A 26817-nucleotide genomic window follows, 5' to 3' on the forward strand; every position below is an offset into this window, starting at 1 on the left:
ATATATATATATATATATAGATATATAGATATATATAGATATATATAAATATATATATATTTATATATATATGTATGTATCTTCTTTATTTTAATTCAAAATCATTATTTAGGGTCAAAGTTTTCACTCAGACAAAATTAGTTGGATCAAAATCGAAGCATTGTGATCACTATTATATTATTTTTATAGTTTACATGTCGTAGATGAATGTCGGTTGATTTTGAAGAATTTCTTATGTAAAGGTTAGGTTTAATTGTATTATTTTGATATCTTTATTATCTTATTGTTTTATTTTAATTTATAGATTCTAGATGACTGTGAGTCGGCTTTGAAAATTTTTTTTAGGTAAAATTTAGATTTAATTGTATAATCATAATATCTCTATTAGTTTGTTATTTGGTAGTAGTTTACAGTTCATAGATGAATTTCGATCAGTTTTGAAAATTTTTTGTATGTAAAATTTAAGTTTAATTGTATTATTTTGATATCACTTTTATCGTATTATTTTTCTTCAGTTTATAGGTTGACAGATAAATGTTGGTCTGCTTTGAGGAATTTTTTATGTAAAGGTTAGGTTTAGTTGTATTATTTTGATATCTCAATTACAGAATTATTTGTTATTATTTACAGGTGGTAGATGAATGTAGGACAACTTTGAGAAAAATTTTGTGTCTAAAGATTAGATTTAATGGTATTATATTGATGTCTCTATCATTGTATTATTTTGTTGCAATTTACAGATGATAGATGAATGTCGATCAACTTTAAAAAATATTTTTGGTAAAGGTTAGATTTAATAAGTAAATTCTTCATCTTTACATACTCAAAAGATATTAAATTTAATTATTATATTCATCTTTATTATTTAAACGAATATTCTATTCAGTGTAATGTTTGAACTCATTAAAGTGAGGTACACGCAAGGCGCGTACCCCTAAACTAGTATTTTTAATACATAAAGGGGCATGAAATTTATGCTTGACTCTAAATCACTCAAATCTTGAACAACATCACTTTCCCCAATTAGTATGGGGAGGGTAAAACTCCCCGGGTCCTTGAGCTTTTAGGGCATCTTGCTCATAACCACCAAACTGCACTCTTCCATAAGTGCTACAGTCTCAATATCACTAATCTTCCTTTTGTTTTCCACGACATCCTTCAAGTACATATCATATTTGGGCATTTCTTAAGAAATATCTAACAAAGGGAGGTCAATGTGAAGTTCTCTGAATATATCAAAGAATTTGTTAAAAAAAAGCATCCTCTTTGGGTTTCCTAAGCTTTTGAGAGAATACTGGTGGTGGTCTGTCTTGAGATTGCTCAATCGACTTTCCATTTGGGTACTTAGACTTTCGTTTTTGTCTGCTTCTTTTGTTTCCACTTGTTTCTTCATCTGCTTTGTCGTGATCAATTCTTCTTGAACCTCATTATTTTTCTTGGAGGCACATCAGCTGTCATAACCCAAGACTACCCCTTAGTTATAACACGGTGCTTAGAAGCACAAGTGATCTCAAGCTAACCCATGGTACTAGTATAATGCATGATCAACTAATTAATATATATTAGAGCTAAACTGACTGAGAGAAAACATGATTATCTAATAAAGTGGTTCAATACATTTAATATTAGAAAGTTTATTTACAACATCAGTAATATGAAAAAATAAATTAAAACTAATGCCAACAACTCTAACCAACTATCTATGAAGACTAAGTCAGAATAACCCACAGCTATCCCTAATCAATACATACAAATAAAATTAATAAAATATTGGATCTATAACTGACTTAAATCCTTAGAGTAAGAGAATTCATCTCCTCCTAACTGGATGTTGTGATCTGCCTGAATATGATCCTGGTAGTAACCGCTTGAATCTACATCACATGAAAAATATAGGCAGAAGAGGTATATGATAGTACTTTGTAATTTACTAAGTATGTGAGATATGCACTAGTCATGAAAATACTTAAAACATGCTTTGAAACTGAGGATATAATCCATTTGCTGAAAGATGCATTTTAAATAAATCTGAATGTAAAAGCTATGAGGCATAATGAAATATTTAAATCATCAGTTAAAATATTTATGTAATCTGGGAAGTGATAGAAGCATAACTATTGTATTTAATCTAAAGTTAAGGCTAAATATGTTATAAACTGTATTGAATGCTAACTAAAATTGAAGAGACGAACTTTAGTGCAAACTCAATGCATAAAGTTGAACTGTAGTACAATGACCCTACATAAAATATATATATATTGATATGCAGTAATAGTATAAAAAGACATAGTATAAAAGCAAGTAGAACTAAACTGAGGGTCATGTATAAATATTGGGTCTAAAACTATGGGATATGAATTGATGTAATGACCAAGTAAATAAAAATCTCTGATCAATACTGTACCGAATAAATTATTACAAGGTCATGCAATAACTGATTTTGAACTATACGAGATATTATTAGCCGACATATAAACATATGAGCTAAACATGGAGTTCGATGTATAAGCCCTATCAAAAAGGGCTCAATATTCCTTGCTAGGTTATAAAGGTTGATCTGATGTGGTACCACTAAATCAATGTCCAAAGGACTAAGGTGTCAAGCCTAGTGTGATGGGAAACCCTTTAGAACACCCTAGTTTCGGTACTTATAGACTTCGACTAAAGGTCTAAACCTAAGTGATGGGTGTGCCTTCATCCCTTAATCCACTCGGTGCTAAGTACTACTCCTTATTGAATATAAACTAAAATACTAAATAGCTCAACAAGACTAAAGTGCTAAGACTAAGATAAGTAATTTATTTTAAATTATTTTAAATCATATAAATCTGAAGGACTGGGTATTCAACTAACAATGCATGATATTCTAAGTCATTGAGTGTTCATAACCCGCTATCTCTGAAGAATGCAACTATCTTAACAAATTCTATAATCTGAAAAGAATGTGAAATTTCATAACACAAATCCAAAAGCATGAATTATAAACATACTAAGGATTCATAATTCTAAGTATGTAATGATACTAAACTCTGTGGAAAAACATGGCATGCCAAACTAATATGGACTAAAATCCATAAAAATCAGGATACATAATGCTTAATAATCTTGAAAACTGGTACGCAATATATAGATTGATCATTTATTTGAAATCTTAGGTAATATCATAAAAATCATACATAGACTTGAGGATAATGTGAATGATATAACAAAGCTATAAGAAATTATAAGTAATCATTAGAACATACTCATGAATGAAAATTATATCATGGAGAATTGAATTTAAGCTTGGAATTATAATTAGGTAAAAAACCCAGTTTATGGGAATCATAAAATTCATGAACAAAATAATAATTTAAGCAGGAAGATGAAAGGATATCCTCATTTAATGTCCACTTGCCTGATTAATTTGATTGTTGAACAAAATTTTAAAGATTTGTGCTAACCCTAATTTCTTGCTTTGGAGAAGAGGAAATCACATGTTTCTCTAAGTAATTTCATGTGTTGTAAAGTGAATAAGAGATTGGGAGTGGTTTTGTCTTTATATTAAGTCTTAGATAGCTTAAATGTCATGTTAAGAGGTTAAACTATGGGAAAATACCTAAATATCCCTCTAAAAATATTGCAAGAAAATCTAATTTTGGATGCCAAATAGACCCTGGCAAAATTATGGGACCCAACCACAATCGTGGTATTAAATTATGGGTTCTATGGGTTTTTAAGGTCTATGAAATTAATTAGATGATACCATCCCACAATCATGGAATCTAACCATGATTGTGGGTTCCTGGTCATGGTTTGGCTCGTCAAATTTGATAGCTTGACCAAGCTTCAGAAAAATGGCCATAACATTTTACTCTAATATTGAATTAAGGCAAAACTAGATGATTTGGAAATATAATTAAAATTTGGATTTTGTGGGTCATGGTCTCAAAAATACATTAAATTCTAGGAGTTATGGTCATTTGAAGTTGACTAGGGTAAGATTCTTCACATGAAATCAAATGGTAAGAAAGGTTTTGACTTGGCCATCTGTTAAGAGTTAAATATGGCCTTAGTAAATGTCAAAATCAATTATAATACCACTAAAACATGATTTTTGATTCTATATTTACTTCAAGTAGGGTTCTAATCTTAGCTTAAATTTTTGGGATGTTACAAATCAGGTCTCTGCCACTTCTCAAGGTGGTTGGCATCACCTGCTTTGGATTTTTTGTATCACTAGGAAAACCCCTTTGAGGCCTTGTGTTTTATGCTTGAGCTAACCATCCCGATTACGTCTCTAAATTCTTTTGAGAGAATTGTTGATTTCCAGTCTCTGCAACCATTTCTTCTTAGTTGGCAAAAATCTTTTTTAAAACTTCTTCTATATTCCTAGCCTAAGTGTTGGTTTTCATACCTTGTTGCTACTGAAACTTTTAAGGTTGGACCTAATTATTGCCCCATAAGTATTTGGGATAACCCTGTCAGTTATGATTATAGGCATTACCAAAATTCTGATTCTTTTTTATGAATTGCCCAAAAAATCACTAACTCTAGGTTTGCTCCACATAAGTCTGCAAAATGACCACTACTACTATAAATTTCACACCAAGTCTAAATCTACTAAACTACATTAACTTGGAGATGAGGTTACACTCAACTTGTTAAAGTGAGTCATTATTTGATTCTGGAAGAGATCGATCGCGCAGCCAATATTGTGACATTATCTACCTCGATTATAAATGCAAGCTTTATTATCATACTTCTAGATACATCACCTTACCACTCTGGATTGCCTTGTGTAATACAATAAGGAGTGTGTACAGCTCATCATTGGTTTTCTCCAAAGCCTGACCACCTACTGCTGAATCTAGCAAAATTTTTGTGTTATGGTCAAGACCTTTAACAAAGTATGAGCTAATAACTCATTTGTCTGTTGGTGATGTGAGCAATCTCTGAGAAGAGACTTGAGTCTCTCCCATTCATAATAGATATTTTTGTCTGGCATCTGCTTGTCACTTAGGATCTTTCTCCTCAACCTTGTAGTTTTACCATATGAAAACAATCAAATGAGGAACCTCTTTCCCAAGTCATCCCAAATTATGATTGAGTTCGAAGGTTCTGCCTTCAACCATTTCCTTGATTCCCCCAAGAGAGCCTCACATAATCAATGGAAACTCCAACAGGAATAAATGTGTCACTAGTCTCTAAGCGACCCTTACATAATCGATGGAAACTCCAAGGATTTTAGTTTTCATTTGCTAAACACTTCTTAAATTGAACCTTGATTCCTAGAAGACGTACCTTACAGTCAAGTCATTCCCCTTGATTCCTATAAGACATACCTTTTAGTAGAGTCATTTCCCTTGATTCTTATAAGACGTACCTCCTAGTCAAATCATTCCCATTGATTCCTGGAAGATGTACTTTCTAGTCGAGTCATTCCCTTTTGACTCCTAGAAAATGCACTTTCTAGTCAAATCATTTAGAGTAACCCATAGAATATGCATTTCCTTGTTTAGGTTTTTCAAGTAGCTATGATGTGACTTCCACAAAAGTCCTCTGATGATCAGCGGGGGAAAAAAAATTAATTCCTGTTGTTTGGAACTTTACTCTTCTGGCAAATGGAATCTCTCTTTATCATAATCTTTGTTTGGAATAATTTTTTTTCTAGTTGTGATTTCAGGAGCCCACCTGAAGAACAGGGCGAATAAATGAAAAGTCAAGAAACAAGGTGAAGAAGTTGAAAGTCAAGCAACAAGGTAAAGAAATTAAAAGTCAATAGATTGAAAAAATAGCAAGTCAGTAACCCGTCTGAAGAACAGGGTGAAGAAATTGAAAACCAAGTAACAAGTTGAAGAAAATAAAAGTCAGGAGCCCGCCTGGAAAACAAGTTGAAGAAATTGCAAGTTAGGATCCCCCCTGAAGAATAGGATGATAAAATAGCAAGTTAAGAGTCAAAGAAGCTGCATAGATAGGATTTTTGTAATTTCATTTATGTTTTAACTTGTAATTTTCATTTTTGATGTAATGACAGAGCCATGGACCGAAACCTCGACGGGACCTCACTCGACTCTCCAACTCGATTGTCCTTCTTTTTCTATTTCTTTCCTTGAATAATGGTTGGGTCAAAATCAAGTCTCGTTTTCTACTTTTTGTCTGAAAACACTTTGTGTTTACACCCAAAAGGGGCATGATGTAGACACCTAATTTTGTCCCTCCCAAAAAACCCAATTCATCCATTTTTACCTCACGTTATCATACACCCTCACCCATGTGATTATACCCCACAAAATATAAAAAAATAACAAAATTCTAACAAACTCCCTAAAAAATTAAAACCACTACCCTACCCAACCCCCTAACCCCATACCCTATACCTCTTTAACCCCTCCCCCAACACAGTTTTTTCACTGGACATGGGGACAATATAATGGAAACAATAAAAAAATCACAAAGGACCCCCATATATAGATCTTTTTTTCCATAAAAAAGGGGGATTTTCCATTTTTTGTTCCTTCTAGAGAATACAAAAAACACGGGCCCCACACATTTTCCATCTAGACACTACACACATAATTCATAATCGGGGGAGCATATTTATATACCACACCCATAATTCACTCACTGGAATTCCCATAGCATAACACACACATCTACATATATACTCTCTTTTCCATTGAACAGAGATGCACAGATTCCTCACCATTAACGCATCAATCTCTTACTATATAGAGAAAGATTGATCTTCTCCACTAGATGGGAGTACAGCAACACGTCACACACACACACTTACTACACTACATCATTCACAGGCACACCTAGTAAGATCGAGAATGGGAGAGGGATACACATAGAACATCGATATACATACACGAAATCGAGAAAAAATAGAATGCGATGGATCGAGATAGAAAGCTAGTGATCAAATTTGGAGAAAAAATAGGGGAATTAAGAGAATTGAAAGAGAAAGTAAGAATCGGCTGATTTTTTTGAGTTTTTCTATGAACTGTCACCGAAAAATATTACTACCACAAGTTTTAACCCATTTACCTCTGATTTTTGTTACTATCGGAGCTCACCAAAGCTTTAAAAAGATGTGCAAAGAACCTATCCCTTAATTCTGGTGAGATTAATTGAAAATCGGCAATTTGGGTTTCAAGTTGAGGTCTTTTATTGCATTTGATTTCTGTTCGGTTTGTTGGTCTGGTGCCGTTTGTTTTGAGATTTTTCATTGGTTTCCAAATTTATCTGGGGTGTATCGGTACCAAGTCGTTGGTCACTAATGAGGTTTGATTCGAGGTTTTGGATGCGGATTCTATCGAGTTTAATTAGAATAATACATCAATTTTGAAAGCGACTTTGAGATCTAATTCTATCTTCTCTCACCTTAATTTTTATGTGAATATGAATGATTTATTGTTTGACATGTTTGAATCTTTGTTTTGTGTTGGTTGATGTTGGATTTGAATATGAAAACTTGGATTGGTAGATGAAAAATTGATTAATCATTTTGAGAATGAATGCGGGAAGGGATTGGTCTCGATAAAAGTAAATTTGGTTAAATTTTGACTCATTGATGATATTGAACATGATAGAATCATGATAGATCAAGTTGGGTAGGCAAATAGTAGGTTCGGGTAGGCCAATTTAGAACTTATGAATTGTTGAATCTTGAAATATGTGTTGAATGGATTGGTTTTATTGCTTTTGGATCAAATGCATCATTTTCCCAGAGAATGCTATAAGGTAGTTGTGTTTATTCGCCGGGGAATGGCCCAAAGTATTTTGTACTCAGAGGATGTCCGTGACGAAGGACCAAGGCATCGGGTAAATCATTAGAGTGCATTTTAGGATTAGTATAGGCTAGAATAGGATTTATATTTTCACATTTTTTATTTTGGACTGTATAATTGGACTAGACAATATTTTTGGAATTTATTTTGTTTGTGTTTGTTTGTTCAATTGTTTGTATGTTTTATGTGGTTTATACACTCTTAGTGTTGAATTAGCCGATATACTCCCCAAAGCGACTGTGGTTGAACCATGGGATCAAGGGGTGCCTAACACCTTCCCCTTGGTCAACAGAATTCCTTAATTGGAATCTCTGTTCGTAGATCAGTTTTAGAGTCAAACCATTTTGAAAAAGAAATTCTAAAGGTGACTTGGCACACCCGGCCTATGCCAAGTGGCGACTATGAGTTAATTGTTAAAAGAATTCTTTTGGAAACAAAATTTATCTTTTGTCACTTAATAATAAAACCCTTTCAAACTTAAAATCAACAATTTTTTAGAGTTAAAAAGGGGGTGTGACAGCTCTGGCAACTCTGCTGGGGACCTTTTCAGAAGTCGAGCTTATTTTTGGAGTTGTATCCGCTTAATTTGACATTTTGGGTGTATAGACGTTCATTGTGTTATTGTTTGTATTTGTTTTATCATTGTTCAGTGCCTACTTGCTACATGTTTACAGTCTTTCTTTATGTGTTACTAATTTATATCTGGCATCATTTGCATAACCCGAGTCATTTTTTTTGTAACAAATCCTGAAGTACACGCCGTGTACACAAACTCTAGTTGAGTCACCCTTATTTTAGGAGGGGGATCCGTCGGATGTATGGAGTAGATAGAAATGAAAGCAGCCACTATCAACCATATACTCCCCCGAACGGCGTTGTTAGTGAACCCCAACATAGATCAGCCTTTAGGTCATTCTTATCTGCATCATATTGAGACCAAGCTGAACCCACTTGATCCTTTGTAGGAGACTCACCCCCAAAGCATTCCTACGTGCTAAATGTTGCATCTTTGAGGGTAATGTGGTCATTTGATGGATTGATTTGGGGAAAACACATGCTAGAATTAAACAAAGGTAGATTTGAAAAGAAAAAGTGAAAAAAAGAGTTTTGGAGTTTTTGGAGTTTTTTATGGCTTTTATTTTTCACAATTCAAAAAGATTATTTACCTTTTGCACTCATTTTTCAAAAACAAAACATCAAAAAGATTTTCTTTTGATTTCTTTAGTATGCATTCATAATTCGAAAAGTTCAAAAAGGTTTTTTATCTTAATAGGAACTTTTTATAAAAGAAAATACAAAAATGATAGAAGTTTTGTACATTTCATATAACAAAAATACCAAAAAATAAATTCTTTCATAGTTGTTGGTGTCAGTTTTATGTGAAGTGTCAAATTAAAAACTCAAAAAAAAAAATTATTTGCAGGTTTTTGTCGTGTCTCTTAAGTCAGGGTTCAGTCGATTCTTTATCCTTTATTGTCCAAAATGGATGAACTACGCACACCTCATTCTTCTCTTTTGAAAATGAGATACGTAGGCAGCCCTTTGTGGGTATGGTGATATTATTTAAAAAATCCAAAAAGATTTTTTTCACTCTTCATTTAGAGTAGGTGCTTCATATATGCCTTAAAAAAATACAAAAAAAATTTCCTTAATAGTCATAGGTTTCATTTTTTGTGGATCTCAATTAAAAATTCAAAAAGATTTTTCTTCACACTTCATTTAGAGTAGGTGTTTCATATACACCTTTAAAAGAGAACTACAAAAAGATTTTCCTTTAATAGGTTCAAGTTTCATTTTCATATGAAATTCAAAATCAAAATCCAAAAGATTTTTCTTTGGTAATCATAGGTTTCACTTTGTATAGGGAGTTTAAACCTGAAAAATGAAAAAAGATTTTTGTCAATTCTGTTGGCAATTTATTGTTTTCTTTTCATTTTAAAGTTTCAAGAAAAAAAAAAGAAAGTAAAAAGAGTTTAATTGGCTATTTTGGCATGACTTTACAAACTGCGCACACTTGATTCTCCCCTTTCGGGGGTGAGATACTTAGGCGCCTTTCTATGGTTCGATAATCTTTTCCAAAGAAAAAAAGGAGAATAAAAGGTTTTGAGGAAATGTTGAACTCTAACTCATTTGTTATCTTTTGTTTAGTTAGTTTAAGGTGGTTGGTTTATGGCATTTTAGCTGGTCCTCCATATAAACACTTGTTACCTGTATTAGGCAAGCCATTTGTTGAGGTTCTCAAAATGGGTGAGATGATAAAGGATGGAATTAAGACTAGATTCCTTGTGAGTTTTGCAACATTGAAAGCAACTACTTGAGCAATTCAAAAAGGTTCAGGAAGTATTTAAGGAAAGAATAATGATAAAGATATATCTGCTATTGTAGTTGGACAGTGGGCACTGTCAAGAAGACCACGTCATCGTTACCCTCAGGCACAAACCCAAGTTCATGCCCAAGCTCCACAGAATCACTCCCAAATTTATTATACTCTTTTATTCCACCTTCATATCTAGTGTATAGAGAACAACCACATGTTCAACCCCCATCTTACCTACAATGGCATGCACCAAATCCTCAGAGTCACCCTCCAACTCCATAAACATACCAAAGCCCTTATAGGACTGATTTTTTACCCAAGTCAAACAATGAAATGAGGCAGAAGTTGAGAGATAGCTTCACACTAATTGGAGAGTCGTATGTCAGTTAATTTTAGAGATTGGTATAGCGGGGCATGATCACTCCTCTCCATGGGTATACTCCTAACCCGCATTCAAGAAGTTTTAATCCTAATGTATGATGTACATATCATTTTGATATTCAGGGTCACAGTATTGAAGATTGTCGTGCTTTGAAAAGAGAAATAGAAAAGATGATTCAAGATAGATCAATTACAATGTAGAATATTGACAGTGAGGAAAGCTCTAGACATGCTGATATGCAAACCAATGGCTAAGATACCAAGCTCAGCAATTGAGAAGTCACTCATCTTGCTACTAGGATGGATATTTGGTAGTTTGTTTTGTTTTCTTTTCTATTATCCAAATTATTTTAGGTTTGTAGTTCGGGATCTATCTTATTTTGTCCCTTTGTCATTTATGTTCAAACCCTTCTATCTTTTATTTCAACTAAATGAAGTGTCCCTTTCCTTTATGTTTCAAATATGTGTTGTGTGTTTGTTTTCTTTATACACTACATTTTATGTTGATTCTAGTGATATGACATGCCTACAAAATTTTCAGTCAGATCTTAAAATTCGATTCAACCATGAACATTAAATCAGAGGGCTAAAGTTAGAAAAAACATCTAGGAAAATAGGTAGAGTGGTGAGACATTTGGTGACAAGTTAGAGCCTTCTTTGAATATTAAGGCAATTACTTTGAGAATTTCAAGAATAATTTGGTCATCAATTGAAAGACATGTCTCGATTAGGTCAAATAGTGGCTACGTGATCCTATATCAAAAGAAATGAAAAAAATCAGTTGCACTAAAACATGGATAATTCGATGTGAGAGGTGTACAACAAAGGTGGAGTTGTATGTTTGACAAGTGTAGAAGAACATGCTCAGTTAAAGTTAGTGTAGTTAAAGTGTCACACATAATCTTTATCTCCCACTTTCAAATTTCAAGTTATGTTCTTGCATTCTCAAGGATTGATACGATGAAGGTATTTTGTTCTGCTATCCAAATATTGTGTCATCCTTTGTTTACCCCATTTGAGCTTTAGTTCTATTTTCGTTCATACCCCTCTGTTGAAATCAAGATAGAGTCAGCAAAGTTCAAAAAAAAGTGTTGAGTAAAAGATTAGAGTCAAGAAAGTTTTCAAAAAAAGAGAGAGAAAGAGAAAAAGTATGTCAAAAAAAAGAGCGTCAAGAAAAATAAAGTCAGAAAAGTTTCAAAGAGGAAAAGATTCAAAGAAAGAAAAAAAGAACAAGTTGTCGGAACTACGTGTGACCTGATTCTCCTCTCTTGGGGGTGAGATACGTAGGCTTCCCTACTCTAGGCTCAGTTTAAGCAAATGAAAAATTTAGAATTTCCCAGTCAAAAGAAACTGGGGCATGAGTTAATCTTCATTGTTTGAGTCGATTCCAAAAGTTGTAAGTCCCACCCCACATCAAGTGTCGTTTGGGCCTCATGCCATCTTTTCTTTCTAACCCTATCCAAAATCCATGTAACAACCAAAGAAAGATCTCTAGATCAATATTTGAGAATATTAAGGATAAGCATACAAGGCATATGATGACGCATTTTGGGAACTACTTGTCTTTCTCAGCATAAGGAATCCGGAGGGAAATAAAAATGAGAGAGTCTTATCGGTGAAAACCCTCACGGGCACCATAGGGTGGTGGTAAGTTAATAGAAATAAAATAAGAGTATCTTATTGGTAAAAGCCCTCATGGGCACCATAAATCGATGGTGAGCTGAGAGAAATAAAAATGACAGAGTCTCATTAGCGAACCCTCTCAGATACCCTAAGGCAATGTTGAGGTGAGAAAAAAATATGAGAGGCTTATTGGTGGAAACCCTTCAAGCATCACTAGTCGAATGAGGTCTTCGAATGTAATGGGCCCAAGAAAGTAACTCAGTTTCAGGCCCATTAACTCAAGAACAATTGGTAGAGAGTTTGGATGAAATATCAGGCAGCTTAATCCAAAAGTTGTGTCATAATCATTAGGGTTGACTGTCATTTTCAGATAAATTTTTATTTTTTCTATTTTAGTGGGGGCATTCATTGTCTTTTCTTTCTTTTCTATATTTCTATTTCTATTTTCTTGACTCAGTTATTCAATTGTTATCAAAATGCCAAGTTACAACCAAAGAAAGACCTTCAGATCAATCTTTAAGAATATTAAGGCTAAGCATGCAAGGGATATGATGATGCATTTTGGGAACTACTTATCTTTCTCAGCATAAGGAATCAGGAGAGAAATAAAAATAAAAGAGTCTTATTGGTGAAAACCCTCACGAGCACCATAGGGCGGTGGTAAGTTGAGAGAAATAAAATAAGAGTGTCTTATTGGTGAAAACCCTCGCGGGCACCATAAGCAATGGTGAGCAAAGAAAAATGAAAATGATAGAGTCTAATTAATGAAAATCCTCTCAGATACCCTAAGCCAATGTTAAAGTGACAAAAAAAATGAGAGAGGCTTGTCGGCGAAAACCCTTTAAGCGTCACTAGCAGAATGAGGTCTCCGAATGCAATGGGCCCAAGGAAGTAACTCAGTTTAAGGTCCATTAACTCAAGAACAATAGGTAGAAAGTTCGGATGAAATATCAGGCAGTTTAATCCAAAAGGCATGTCATAATCATTAGGGTTGACTGTCATTTTCAGATAAATTTATCTTTTCTCTATTTCAGTGGGGACATTTATTGTCTATTCTTTCTTCTCTATATTTCTATTTTTATTTTCTTGAGTCAGTTATTCAATTTTTATTATTTTCCTCATGTCTTTGAGTCAAGTCCATGTCAAAACAAGTGAGAAAAGATTTCAAAACTGGCTACCAGCTTCTTCAATTGCACAAAGCAAGACAAAAGGTCAGCACATAAAAAAGACATGATTGTGAGCCTAAATAAGGCATGCCAAAAAATTTGTCAACAGACAAGTCTGGGAACTTATGAAAATACCAAGGTTTAAAGGGTTTATCTGAGAAGCCTGGCAAAGCAGAAATACTGTGTTTGTTTCAGAGTCACTCTTAATAACCTGAGTTTGGGTCAATGATGGAGCAAGTTAATAATATATGCTAATGGTTGAAAGTAAGGTTAAATGTGACGAGGGCAAGAGCGATCACCGCGAAAGCTAAAGACACAAACTAGCCATCATGTTTTAAACTCATAAGTTTTCTTCGATGAAATAGGAAATATATTACCTTCAAATCAATGACTTTAGATCATAAATATCAAGGGTTGTAATGACTCACTTCTATAAATGCAGAAAGCAATGTTGCTGTACTGGTTTGATAATCAAATCATGGTAAAATTCACCATCCTATATCCTTCAGAGACATACTTTCTTGTCCAGGGATTTTAATTTTAATTTGCTAGGTGATACATTTCTTAAATTAAACCTTGATTCCTAGAAGACGTACCTTTTAGTCAAGTCATTCCCCTTGATTCTTATAAAACGTACTTTTGAGTCGAGTCATTCCCCTTGATTCCTATAAGTCGTACCTCCTAGTAGATTCATTCCCCTTGATTCCTAGAAGATGTACTTTCTAGTCGAGTCATTCCCTTTTGACTTCTAGAAAATGCACTTTCTAGTTGAATCATTCCAATTAACCCATAGAAGATGCATTTCCTCGTTTAGGTTTTTCAAGTAGTTATGATGTGACTTTCATAAAAGTCCTCCGATGATCAACTGGGGCAAAAAAAAATTAATTCATGTTGTTTAGAACTTTACTTTTTTGGAAAATGGAATCTCTCTTTATCATAATCTTTGTTTGGAATAATTTTCTTTCTAGTTGTGATTTCAGAAGCCCGCCTAAAGAACAGGGTGAATAAATGAAAAGTGAAGTAACAACGAAAAGTGTTGAAAGTTAAGCAACAAGGTGATTGAAAGTCAATAGATTGAAGAAATTGCAAGTCAGGAACCTACCTGAAGAACAGGGTGAAGAAATTGAAAACCAAGTAACAAGTTTAATAAATTGAAATCAGGAGCCCACCTGAAAAATAGGTTGAAAAAATTGCAAGTCAGGAGCCTGCCTGAAGAATAGGGTGATGAAATAAATAGTCAAGAGTCAAAAAAGCTGCATAGATAGGATTTTTGTAATTTTATTTATGTTTTAACTTGTAATTTTCATTTTTGATGTAATGACAGAGCCACAGACCGGAACCTCGACGGGACCTCACTCGACTCTCCAACATAGTTGTCCTTCTTCCTTCTATTTCTTTCCTTGAATAATGGCCAGGTCAAAATTTGGCCTCGTTGTCTACTTTTTTGTCTGAAAACATTTTGTGTTTACACTCAAAAAGGGACATGATGTTGACACCTAATTTTATTCCTCCCAAAAAACCCAATTCAACCATTTTTACCTCACGTTATCATGCACCCTCACCTATGTGATTATACCCCACAAAAATATAAAAAAAATAACAAACTCCCTAACAAATTAACAACCCTATCCTAACTAATTTTGACACCTCACTACTACCCTACCCAATCCCCCTAACCCCATGCCCGTATACCTCTTTAAACCCCCTTCCCCCAACACATTTTTTTTCACTAAAAATGGGGACAATATAATGGAAACAGTAAAAAAATCGTAGAGGGCCCTCATATATATATATATATATATATATTCTTTTCCATAAAAGGGGGGGATTTTCCATTTTTGGTTCCTTCTAGAGAGTACAAAAAATAGAGGCCCCACATATTTTCCATCTGGACACTACACACATAATTCACAATTGGGGGAGCATATTCATATACCACACCCACAATTCATTCACTGGAATTCCTATAGCACAACCTACATAGCTACATATATATTCCCTTTTCCATCGAGTTAGGTAGGCAAATAGTAGGTTCGTGTAGGCAAATTTAGAACTTGTGAATTGTTGAATCTTGAAATATATGGTTAATGGCTTGATTTTATTGATTTTGGATCAAATGTATCATTTTTTCGGGGAATGCCCTAAGGTATTTGTGTTTATTCACCGAGGAATGTCTCAAAGTATTTTGTACTTAGAGGATATTCGTGACGAAGGCCCAACACATCGGGTAAAGCATTGGAGCACATTTTAGGATTAGTGTAGGCTAGAATAGGATTTATATTTTTGCATTTTTTATTTTGGACTATATAATTGGACTGGGCAATATTTTTGAGATTTATTTTGTTTGTGTTTGTTTGTTCAATTGTTTGTGTGTTTTATGTGATTTGTACACTCTAAGTGTCGAATTAGATGATATACTCCCCGAAGAGACCGTGGTTGAACCACAGAATTGAGGGATGTCTAACACCTTCCCCTCGGTCAATAGAATTTCTTAACTGGAATCTCTGTTCGTGGATCAGATTTAGAGTCAAACCATTTTGAAAAAGGAATTCCAAAGTTGACTTGGCACACCCGGCCTATGCCAAGTGGTGACTCTGAGTTAATTTATAAGAGAATCCCTTTCAAAATAAATTTTATCTTTTGTCACTTAATAATAAAACTCTTTCAAACTTAAAATTAATAATTTTTTAGAGTTAAAAAAAGGGGTGTGACATTAACCAAGCGGGGCGTTTATGTATATCTCTATCCTAACAGCAAATCATCCTTTAACAATTACTATTAAATTAATTAAATATAAGATCCACACCCATTAGGTTCTTTATTTTGTTCCTCCACTCCTATGGTAAATTTATTTTGGGATTTGGGTTTATTTCTAAGTTCATGACTCTTTAGAATAGTAAATAAGAACGCAAGAATAATCATATTACTTGATAAACACATGCACCAACTAATAAACCATAATTAAACAATTATGTTATAGCCTCAATTCTAAAAACAGGGTGTTTATCCACTCATTATCATAAAAAGAATCACTATTGAAGAGTTCATAAGTGAAACTGCATGAAACTAAATTTAAAGGAAGAAAAACCCTCGAAAGAGCCTTTGATGCCTTCTCTTTTATCCAATCTTATGTTATTCCAAAAGCACCTTGTAAATGTGGCTAAGCACCTCTTATATAGTCCTTTATGTCATCTATAACAAAGGCAGCCCCATGCACTAAAATCTCCCTCTATGCGCAGGGTCGGGTTAAGGTAGTCTATGATCTTTCCTAAATGAAACATAAGCATTGACCACTTTGCTCCCAACTTAAATAAGTGAAAAAACAAATTTTAAATGTCCTGGGGGTTGCGCCACATGGACAAAGGGTGTGCATCAAAGGACCGTAGCACAACCAAGACAATGTTTCTTTTCCCTAGGGGGTGAAGTTCAAGTCCCCCTCTTATGCTTAGGGGTGAGGGTTTATCCAATTTTCACTCTCTTCTTTCCGTCTGCTTATTCCTTGTAGTCCTACTTTTTTTAGCTTGTTTACCGGCTTTATCTAACTTCAATAGCTTCTTCAATGGTCTCCTATAACATCTCATAACAAACATTAGTCCATACAACACAATAAAGCTCATCAAAGTTCACTAGAACAAGCATAGCTTAACTAGTTTTCTTACCTAAATTCTATTTGATTCTTTTGACTCTTGAATTATTTCTAATACACAATAAAACACTACAAACATGTAAATCATCACACAAATACATATATACACACTTTATACTTTTTTAAGCGCATCAAGTTATCCTCAATACTATGTTAAACGCACGTAGATAATGATACTTAGGTGTATAAACACACCTAAGATCATCACATTACTTGAGAAATCAATAACGTAGCAATACTGAAATTTAACATTGGCCACATTGCTACTAACAATCTTTTCATTTTTTAGTTTTTAATAAATATTCATCTTTCACTTTTCAGCCTGTACAAAGGTATATCTCAAGCCTTCTTTACTCAAGGCATTCTTTTAATCACACTATCATTATGGATCAAGATCTTTCATTTATCAACATTTTGGGGCTCTCACGGGTATTATTTCAATTATTTATCATGATAATCAATAAGCTATTTATGGAATCAATTCAAGGAATTATCATTATCAAACAAGTCCCTCATAGGCACAATTCAATAAATCATTAATATCACCAATTTATCCTCTCATGGGCATTCGACAGATACAGTATGCTTGTCAATACCAAATCAAGAATGTCATAAAATAAATCACAATGGAATAATTAAGCATACAAGACACTATTGGAGTCTTCGTTGCTCATTAATTATTAAAGTACCACTACCTCCCCAAATACCACAACTTGGGTTCTAACATCACCACCTATAACTAACACATTCAAGCATATCATTATCCTCTAACTCTTTTCACATAATGTAATTTTCACAATGATTCAATCATCTCTAATTTAGATATTACCATGCTCATCAATATTAGACCCTAGCATAATTCTCCTCATCACATTATTGCATAATACATATAACCTAATACCTTTGTAACTCAACTTGATTTATCACTAAAAAAACTCAATGACATCATGCTTGTGCACTTTATCATCAATAATTTTATTTTGAGCATACGACAGTTAGTATCATAAAAATAACATACAATTAATCAAAATAAGTTTTTGGGATTAAATCAGGTTTATATATTTTTATGCACCTCAACTTCATGACCATAGGCCTAGACATGCTTTCTTCAATCAATTCTACGTTATAAATATATTAAGTAACATAGTCTTCTACTCATTAAACATAGCCTACCTGGACGCCAAGCTTTTGGAAGAAGCAAACTGCAATAAGGATATTTTTTTCTTTACTACATGCATTGGAATAATCAATCACGTAAATTAAGCAATAATAAAGTTAATTAAACAATTACTTTTCAAACAAATATCATGAAAATTAAAACCAACTAATTCTGCCATTAATTCAATGCCTATATCATTCTCCAAAGTCAATTAACCATTAACTAGTTCTTTCAAGCTTAATCTATCTTCATTAATGAAGTTTTTATGCTAAAGGTCTCATCTTTATACAATTCAAGGTTCCTAACAATCAAAATTCATAATCTAGTTTACCAAATTCATGTTATAAATTATTAATTTATTGTAATGCTCCCAAACTTTCCCTTAAGCTTAATTTCGTCTCTAGAAGGCTAAGGAATAACTTTCTAAGTGTGTAATATTTAAGGCATATATAATTTCCCTAATTTTGACTTTTGATCATGTGGGAAATTTAATTAGCTTTCCAAGAATATAAGATTCGCCAAAATCTGATAATCAGTCAAGAAGTTATGGCTAATTTAAGCCTAGTCATAAAATAGCGTCATTTTAGTGCTTGCCGCATCGCGGAGAGGATCTATTTCCCAATAGTCAATTTCCAGTGGCCTAGCACAATTGTGATTCATCGCGCTAAAGTTACAGGTCCCAACCAGTGGGACAACGTGATGGCTCTACATCGCGGTGACTCCTTGATTCCCACTTGTCAATTTCCAGTGAGCGATTGCGATAGTGGCGCATCGCGGTGGCCCATAAAACCAGGTTCCCAGTTCAATTTTTTCCAGCTTTGTATAGAAGTTAAAAAGGGCACTTTAGACTTTTTTCAAGCCTCTTAAATCGTACAAACACTAAATTAAAGTCATTTACAAGCATTCTATGAAGTTTTTTCTCAAGTTTTCTCTCAACAAAAACCCTAAGTATCCAAAACCTCTTCTAAGAATCTCAAGAATCCACCATAGATTTTCTAATTGAGTCAAGATTCAAGGTTCCCATGTCAAGGGCTTCAAGAACTCTCATTCAAGAGTACGAATAGAGTCCCAAAAGTGAGAGTTCATCCAAAGCTTCTAATTCAAGGTATGTGGGGTTTGAACAAGGACACTTCTTTTGTCCTTATGCCCAGAAATATTTTTAAATTACAAGAATATATGGTTTCATATGTTTTCTTATGAAAATTAAAGTATGGTTTTGTACCCTTTGTTGTTGTTCTTGAGATTATGATAATTTCCATGCTTTAGAAATTGAGATACATGAGTATGTAGAGATTTTAATGCATAATGCTGAAATTCCAAAATTCTATATGACTTATGAATCCTTATGATCTCTAGTATGGATTTTGATGAGTCTTAACTTGAGATTGAACTATGGACCACTAATCCCTACTTGAGAATTGCAATTTTATGAACTTCTGTGCTATAAGCACCTATGATTTGAGTACTTTGAGATTATTGAGAAATATTTGACCTTTTGGGTCCTAATAGAGTTAGAATCCACAATGATTTTCTATTAAAACAAATAGTAATACATTTTAGTCTTCGATATAGACCCTTGAGTTATTTGAGGTGGATTTCCTAAGAGTTATGAGCTGAGTATGGGAGTAGTATTTAGCACCGAGTTTGGTGTGATTCTGAGGTCTCATACTCCAAAACTATGTTCCACCATAGGATTGAGATTTATGGGCCCGAGGCTGAGATAGTGATCACTGAGTTGAGGTTATACTCTCTGGCAAGAGTATGATGCCTCTCCCCAAAGTGAGGTTTCTTTCTTAGGAGGACAAGACGTTGTACTCCATGTAGCTCACATGGTTTATGTCAGTTAGAAGAAACTCCTGAGTGTCCAAAGTTATATAATCCCAAGTTCTAAGTGTCCTAAGTCTAAAAGAGTTCTAGAGTTCCCAAGTATTGAAAGTTCTTAGTTTTGAGTCCTTGAGTTTTAAAGAAGTTTTACTCTCCGTGAGATAAAAGTAGGAGTTTGAAAGTATTGTTTAAAGTCACTTTATCCCATCAAGAGTTGAGAATAAGAGGAAAGGAGAGATTTTAAAGTTAAGTATAATGACTCACGAGATTTATATTTCATGTTTCACCATTCACGATTCATGAGAATTCTATTTTAGATTTATTCAAGCCATGTGAGTCATTCATATATGCATGCATGATTTTATAAAGAGTAATGATAATGTTTATTTAAATGCATGCACCCCCATATACTCAGTACATTCCCAAGTGTTGATCCATATATACATCTATATGCTACATTGTCTTATAATATAGGTTCATGTGCTCAGGCCCATCCTCGTCAGTGATTTTCAAGTACCTTTGTCTACATCTCCACAGTGGTGAGTCCTCATGGTTCGAGGACTTATCTTCTGAAATTTCAGTATTTTAGAAGATATATTATTGCTTTTAGTTCATTTTGAGTTAGTTGGGGACCTGTCCCAATGGCTCTCTAGTGATAGAGTAGTAGAGGCTTTGTCAGACTAGTTATCAGATTGTTAGTATGTTGAGATTTCCAGTATTGTAGTCATTTGGACCAAGTATTTTCTTTGTATTTCCTATCATTTGATATGACAGCACCAATATTGTGTTTGTTCATTTTGAAATAAGTTATTATATGTAGTAACAGGCTCAAAGGGTTAGCTTGGGGCTACTTGTAGCCTTAAGCACCGTGTGACACTTTGGGAGGAGATTTCGGGGTGTTACAAACTTGGTATTAGAGCCTAAGGTTTAAGAATTCCTAGGGAGTCTGACAAGCCATGTTAAGTAGAGTCTTGATCATCGGTGTGCAGCATACCATATCTATGAGCAAGAGGCTACAAGACATTTTAGGAAAAAGTTATTTCTTTCTTTCAGATTCCATCGTGCCTACAGTTGTCCCTCTCATCTAATAATTCATGCTTTCCTATTTTAGAAAATGCCTCCTCGAAATGCGAACACCTGCAAAAATAATAATGAGCAACCCTAGTCTGTCAATCCCTTAAACAAGACTGTGTTTCATACTGAGTTTCCGGCGGCCTTTCAGGTGTTATCCTAAGCAGTCACCTCTAATGTTCAGGCCAATAACTAAGCTGCAATTCTAAATCAGCAAGGATGTGATTTAGCTATTGCAAGGATTCATGATTTCATACGGATGAATCTGCCAGAGTTTTATGAGTCTAAGGTAGGTAAGGACCCACAGTTATACCTTGAGGAGGTGAGAAAGATCACATAGCTGATGCATATTTATGAGAAAGAAAGTGTTGAGTTGGCATCTTATAAGCTGAAAGACATAGTGTATGACTGGGTGGTTACGTGGAAGAAAAGTAGAGGGGAAGGTAATGCCCCCATTACTGTGCAGGTGTTCCAAGATGCATTCTTGGCTAAATTCTTTCCGTTAGAGATGGAGGAGGTGAAAATAGAGAAGTTTATGAACTTAAGGAAAGGCTGCATGACTGTTAAGGAGTACTTCTTAAAGTTCAACCAGTTAGCCAAGTATGCTCCTGATTTGATTTCTGATACCCGAGCTAGTATGAACAAGTTCATGATAGGTGTTTCTGGTTTAGTACTGAAAGAGTGTAGGACTGCAATACTGAATAGGGATATGGATCTGTCTGGTTTAATGGTACATACATAGCAGATAGAGACAAATAAGATAAGGGAGAGAGATAGAGTGAGGGATAACAAGAGGGATAAATTTGAGCAGCATGAGTATAGTCAAGCTAGGTCCTATGGAGGGAACCGACCACAGTTCCAAGGCTGTTTGTCTATGCCAGCACCTTCATCAGCTAGTTCTCCCACTCCTAGAGGCAAGCAGGACCAAGGGAACAGGTCTTCTATGTCCCATTCCTAGTGGTATGCTCTATATATTTTGCTTTGATGTTTTAAAATGAATCCCGAGAAGATTCCTGAGCCTTTCCTAGTTTCCACACTAGTAGGGGAGTCGGTTTTGCTAACCAAATGTATAGAGATTATGCTTTTACTATTCTTCATAGATTCATATTTGCTGATTTGATAGAGTTGGACATGGTGGATTTCAACCTTATTCTGGGTATGGATTAGCTTCATTCTTGTTATGCATCTATAGACTTTCATACCTGCGTGGTTAAGTTTTAGTTCCCTAATGAACCAATTTTTGAGTAGTTTGGGAGTTCGGTGTCTCCCAAGAGTCATTTTATCTCTTATCTCAAAGCTAGAAAGCTAATATCCAAAGGTTACATCTATCACCTAGTTAGAGTCAAAGACACTAAGTCTGAGGCTCTAACAATTCAGTCAGTTAATATTGTTAATGAGTTTCCTGATATTTTTTTGAAAGATCTCCCAGGGGTACCTCCCAATAGAGAGATAGAATTCGGGATTGACCTTCTTCCTGACACTCAGCCTATTTTTATTCTTCCATACCGTATGACACTTGCAGAGCTTAAGGAGTTGAAAGAGCAACTCAAAGATCTTTTAGATAAAGGTTTCATAAGGCCTAGTGTCTCTCCTTGGGGCGCACCTATTTTTTTCGTGTGAAAGAAAGATGGTTCTTTGCATATGTACATTGACTATCGTCAACTTAACAAGGTCACAGTCAAGAATAAGTATCCTCTTCCAAGAATTGATTACCTTTTTTATCAGTTGCAGGGTGCAAGTTGTTTCTCCAAGATAGACCTTAGATCCAGCTATCATCAGCTTAAAGTGAGGGAATCTGATATTCCAAAGACAGCATTATAAACTCGTTATAGTCACTTTAAGTTTCTAGTCATGTCTTTTGGGCTAACCAATGCCCCAACAGTCTTTATGGACCTCATGAATGAGTGTTCAAGCAACATCTTGATACTTTTGTCATTGTTTTCATAGATGATATCCTTATGTACTCCCATACTGAAAACGACCATGCAGATCATCTTAGAATTGTCCTGCAAACTCTTAGAGATCACTAGTTATTTTCCAAATTCAACAAGTGTATATTTTCGCTAAGATTAATAGCTTTTCTGGGTCATATTATTTCAGCCGACGGCATTAAAGTTGATCCCCAAGAGACAAAAGTTGTAAAAAATTAGCCTAGGCTTATCTCTCCATCTGACATTAGAATTTTCTTGGGTCTAGCTAGCTACTACCGTCGTTTTTTTGAAGGTTTCTCTTATATTGCGTCCCCCATGACTCCTTTGACCCAAAAGAAAGTTGAGTTCCTTTGGCCAGATTCCTGTGAGAAGAGTTTTCAAGAGTTGAAGACTCAACTCACCTTATCCCCTGTGTTGACTTTGCCTGATGGTACGGATGGTTTTATGGTGTATTGTGATGCCTCTAGAGTTGGTTTGGGTTATGTTTTGATACAGAGAGGTAAGGTTATAGCCTATGCCTCTAGATAGTTGAAGCCACATAAAAAGAACTACCCAACCCATGATTTTGAATTAGGTGTTGTGGTTTTTGCGTAGAAAATCTAGAGACACTATCTGTATGGTATTTATGTTGATGTATTTACAGACCACAAAAGCTTGCAGTATGTGTTGTCTCAGAAGAAGTTGAATCTTCGCCAGAGGAGATGGTTAGAGTTGCTAAAAGACTATGATATGAGCGTGTTGTACCATCCGGGTAAGGCTAATGTAGTGGCAGATGCCCTTAGGAGGTTATCTATAGGCAGTGTTGCTCATGTAGAGAAGGGTAAGAAAGAGTTAGCTCGTGATGTGAATTATCTGGCTAGATTGGGTGTTAGGTTGCTTGATTCTGCTGAGGGGAGAACTTTTGGTGCAGAGTAGTTTCGAATCTTCTTTAGTTTTGGAAGAGAAGGAGAAGCAAAATATAAATGCTAGTTTGGTCAGACTGAAGGAGTCAGTTAAGGACCAAAAGGTACAAGTTTTCTCCCAAGGGAGAGATGAGGTGTTGAGGTTGCAGGGTATATTGTGTGTTCCTTATGATGATGATCTGAGGCAGAGAATTATAACTGAAGTGCATGGCATGAGATATTATATTCATCCTGGCACTACCAAGATGTACCGCGAATTACAGGAAACCTATTAGTGAAGTGGTATAAAGAAGGATATAGCTGGGTTTATAGCGAAGTGCGCAATATGCCAACAGGTTAATATAGAGCATCAAAGACCTGGTGGTGTGACGTAAGAGTTTGGTATTCCCACTTGGAAGTGGGAAGGGGTGAATATGGATTTTATGACTAGTTTACCTCTTTCGCGGCATCATCATGATTCTATTTAGATTGTTGTAGACAAGTTGACTGAGTCAGCGTATTTCTTACCCATGCATACATCCTATACAGCTGAGGATTATGCTAGATTGTATATCCGGGAGTTGGTCAGGTTGCATGGATATCATCTCAGATAGGGGTACTCAGTTTACTTCTTAATTTTGGAGGGAATTCCAGAAGGTTCTTGGTACCCAAGTTCATTTAAGTTCTATTTTTTATCTGCAGACAGATGGTCAGGCTGAGAGGACCATCCAAACTTTAGAGGATTTGTTGAGAACCTGTGATCTTGACTTCAAAGGTAGTTGGCATGAACATTTACCATTGATTGAGTTTGCATATAACAATAGTTGCCATGCTAGCATCAAGATGGTACCATTTGAGGCTTTGTATGGTAGAAGATATACATTACCCATAGGTTGGTTTAAAGTGGGTAAGGCTACTTTGATTGGACCTGATGCAGTATTTGAGGCTATGGAGAAGGTGAAGTTGATTAGATAAAGGTTGAAGACAGGACAGAGTCATCAAAAGTCATATGCAGATGTGAGAAGAAGAGACCTTAAGTTTAAGGTGGGTGATTTGGTGTACTTAAAGATTTCTCCCATGAAAGAGGTGGAGAGGTTTCGTAGAAAGGGAAAGCTTAGCCCCCGTTATGTTGGTCCCTATAAAGTCTTGATTCGTGTTGGTAAAGTATCCTATGAAGTTGAGTTGACCGCAAAGTTGTCAGTCGTTCATCCTATCTTTCATGTATTCATGCTTAAGAAGCACATTGGTGATTCTGTGGTAGTAGATCCTCAGAGAGCACTGATATTCAGACTAGTCTTCCATTTGATGAGATGCTAGATTACCAAATCCATAGACTGAGGAACAAAGAGGTTCCCGTGATCAAGGTCTTATGGAGAAACCATTCAGTTGAGGGCTCTACTTGGGATGCCGAGGCAGACATACGAGCCAAGTACCCGCACCTTTTTTCCACGAGTTCAGATCAAGCCAAAGGTAATATTCTTCCTTAATTCAGCCCTTCTAATCTAAAGTTTTCCTACGCCTCTACCCTTATTAAGTTCATGCATCCTCTAAAGTATTCAAGAGTTTAGAAAACCATAGAGTCAGTTTAGAGAGTTATTCCAGCTTTACATACTCAATTTCCTCCGTGCTCTTAGCTTAACTAGCGACATTCGGGGATGAATATTTCCAAGGGGGATATATTGTAACACCCCCGAACTTTTCCTTAATCTTAATTTCATCTCTAGAAGGATAATGAATGACTTTCTAAGTGTGTAACATTTAAGCCATATAGAATTTCCCTAATTTTGAATTTTTATCATGTGGGGAATTTAATTAGCTTTCAAATGATATAAGATCCGCCTAAATCCGATAACTGGGCAAGAATTTATGGCTAATTTAAATCTTAGTCATAAAACAGCGTCATTTTAGTTCTTGGCGCATTGCGGAGAGGGTCTATTTGACAATTTTCAAATTCCAATGGATCTCCGCGATAGTGGTGCATCGCGGAGGACCCACATTTCCCAATAGTCAAATTCCAGGGGCCTAGCGCGATTGTGACACATCGTGCTAAAGTTTCATGTCCCAACTAGTGGGAGAATGTGATGGATCCACATCACAGTGACTCCTTGATTCCCACTTGTCAATTTTCAGTGATCCACCGTGATAGTAGCGCGTCGCGGTGGCCCATAAAATTGGGTTCCCAGTTTAATTTTTTCTAGCTTCGTACAGAAGTTAAAAAGGGAACTTTGGACTTTTTCCAAGCCTCTTAAACCGTACAAACACCAAATTAAAGTCATTTACAAGCATTCTGTGAAGTTTTTTCTCAAGTTTTCTCTCAACAAAAACCCTAATTATTCAAAACCTCTTCCAAGAATCTACTATAAATTTTCTAAATTGAGTTAAGATTCAAGGTTCCCAATTCAAGGTCTTCAAGAACCCTCATTTAAGAGTACAAATAAAGTCCCAAAAGTGATAGTTCATCCAAAGCTTCTAATTTAAGGTATGTGGAGTTTGAATAAGGACACTCTTTTTGTCCTTGTGCCTAGAAATTGTTTTAAAGTATAAGAATATATGGTTTCATATGTTTTCTTATGAAAATTAAAGTATGGGTTTGTACCATTTGTTGTTGTTCTTGATACTATGATAATTTTCATGTTTTAGAAATTGAGATACATGAGTATGTAGAGATTTTAATGCATAATGCTGAAATTCCAAATTCTATATGACTTATGAATCCTTATGATCTCTAGTATGGATTTTGATGAGTCTTAACTTGAGATTGAACTATGGGCCACTAATCCCTACTTGAGAATTGCAATTTTATGAACTTCTATGCTATAAGCACCTATGATTTGAGAACTTTGAGATTATTGAGAAATATTTGACCTTTTGGGTCCTAATAGAGTTAGAATCCACAATGATTTTCTATTAAAACAAATAGTAATACATTTTGGTCTTCAGTATAGACCCTTGAGTTATTTGAGGTGGATTTCCTAAGAGTTATGGGCTGAGTATGGGAGTAGTATTTAGCACCGAGTTTGGTATGATTCTGAGGTCTCATATG

Source organism: Capsicum annuum, chromosome 12, assembly GCF_002878395.1.
Source record: "Capsicum annuum cultivar UCD-10X-F1 chromosome 12, UCD10Xv1.1, whole genome shotgun sequence".
Lineage (NCBI taxonomy): Eukaryota > Viridiplantae > Streptophyta > Magnoliopsida > Solanales > Solanaceae > Capsicum > Capsicum annuum.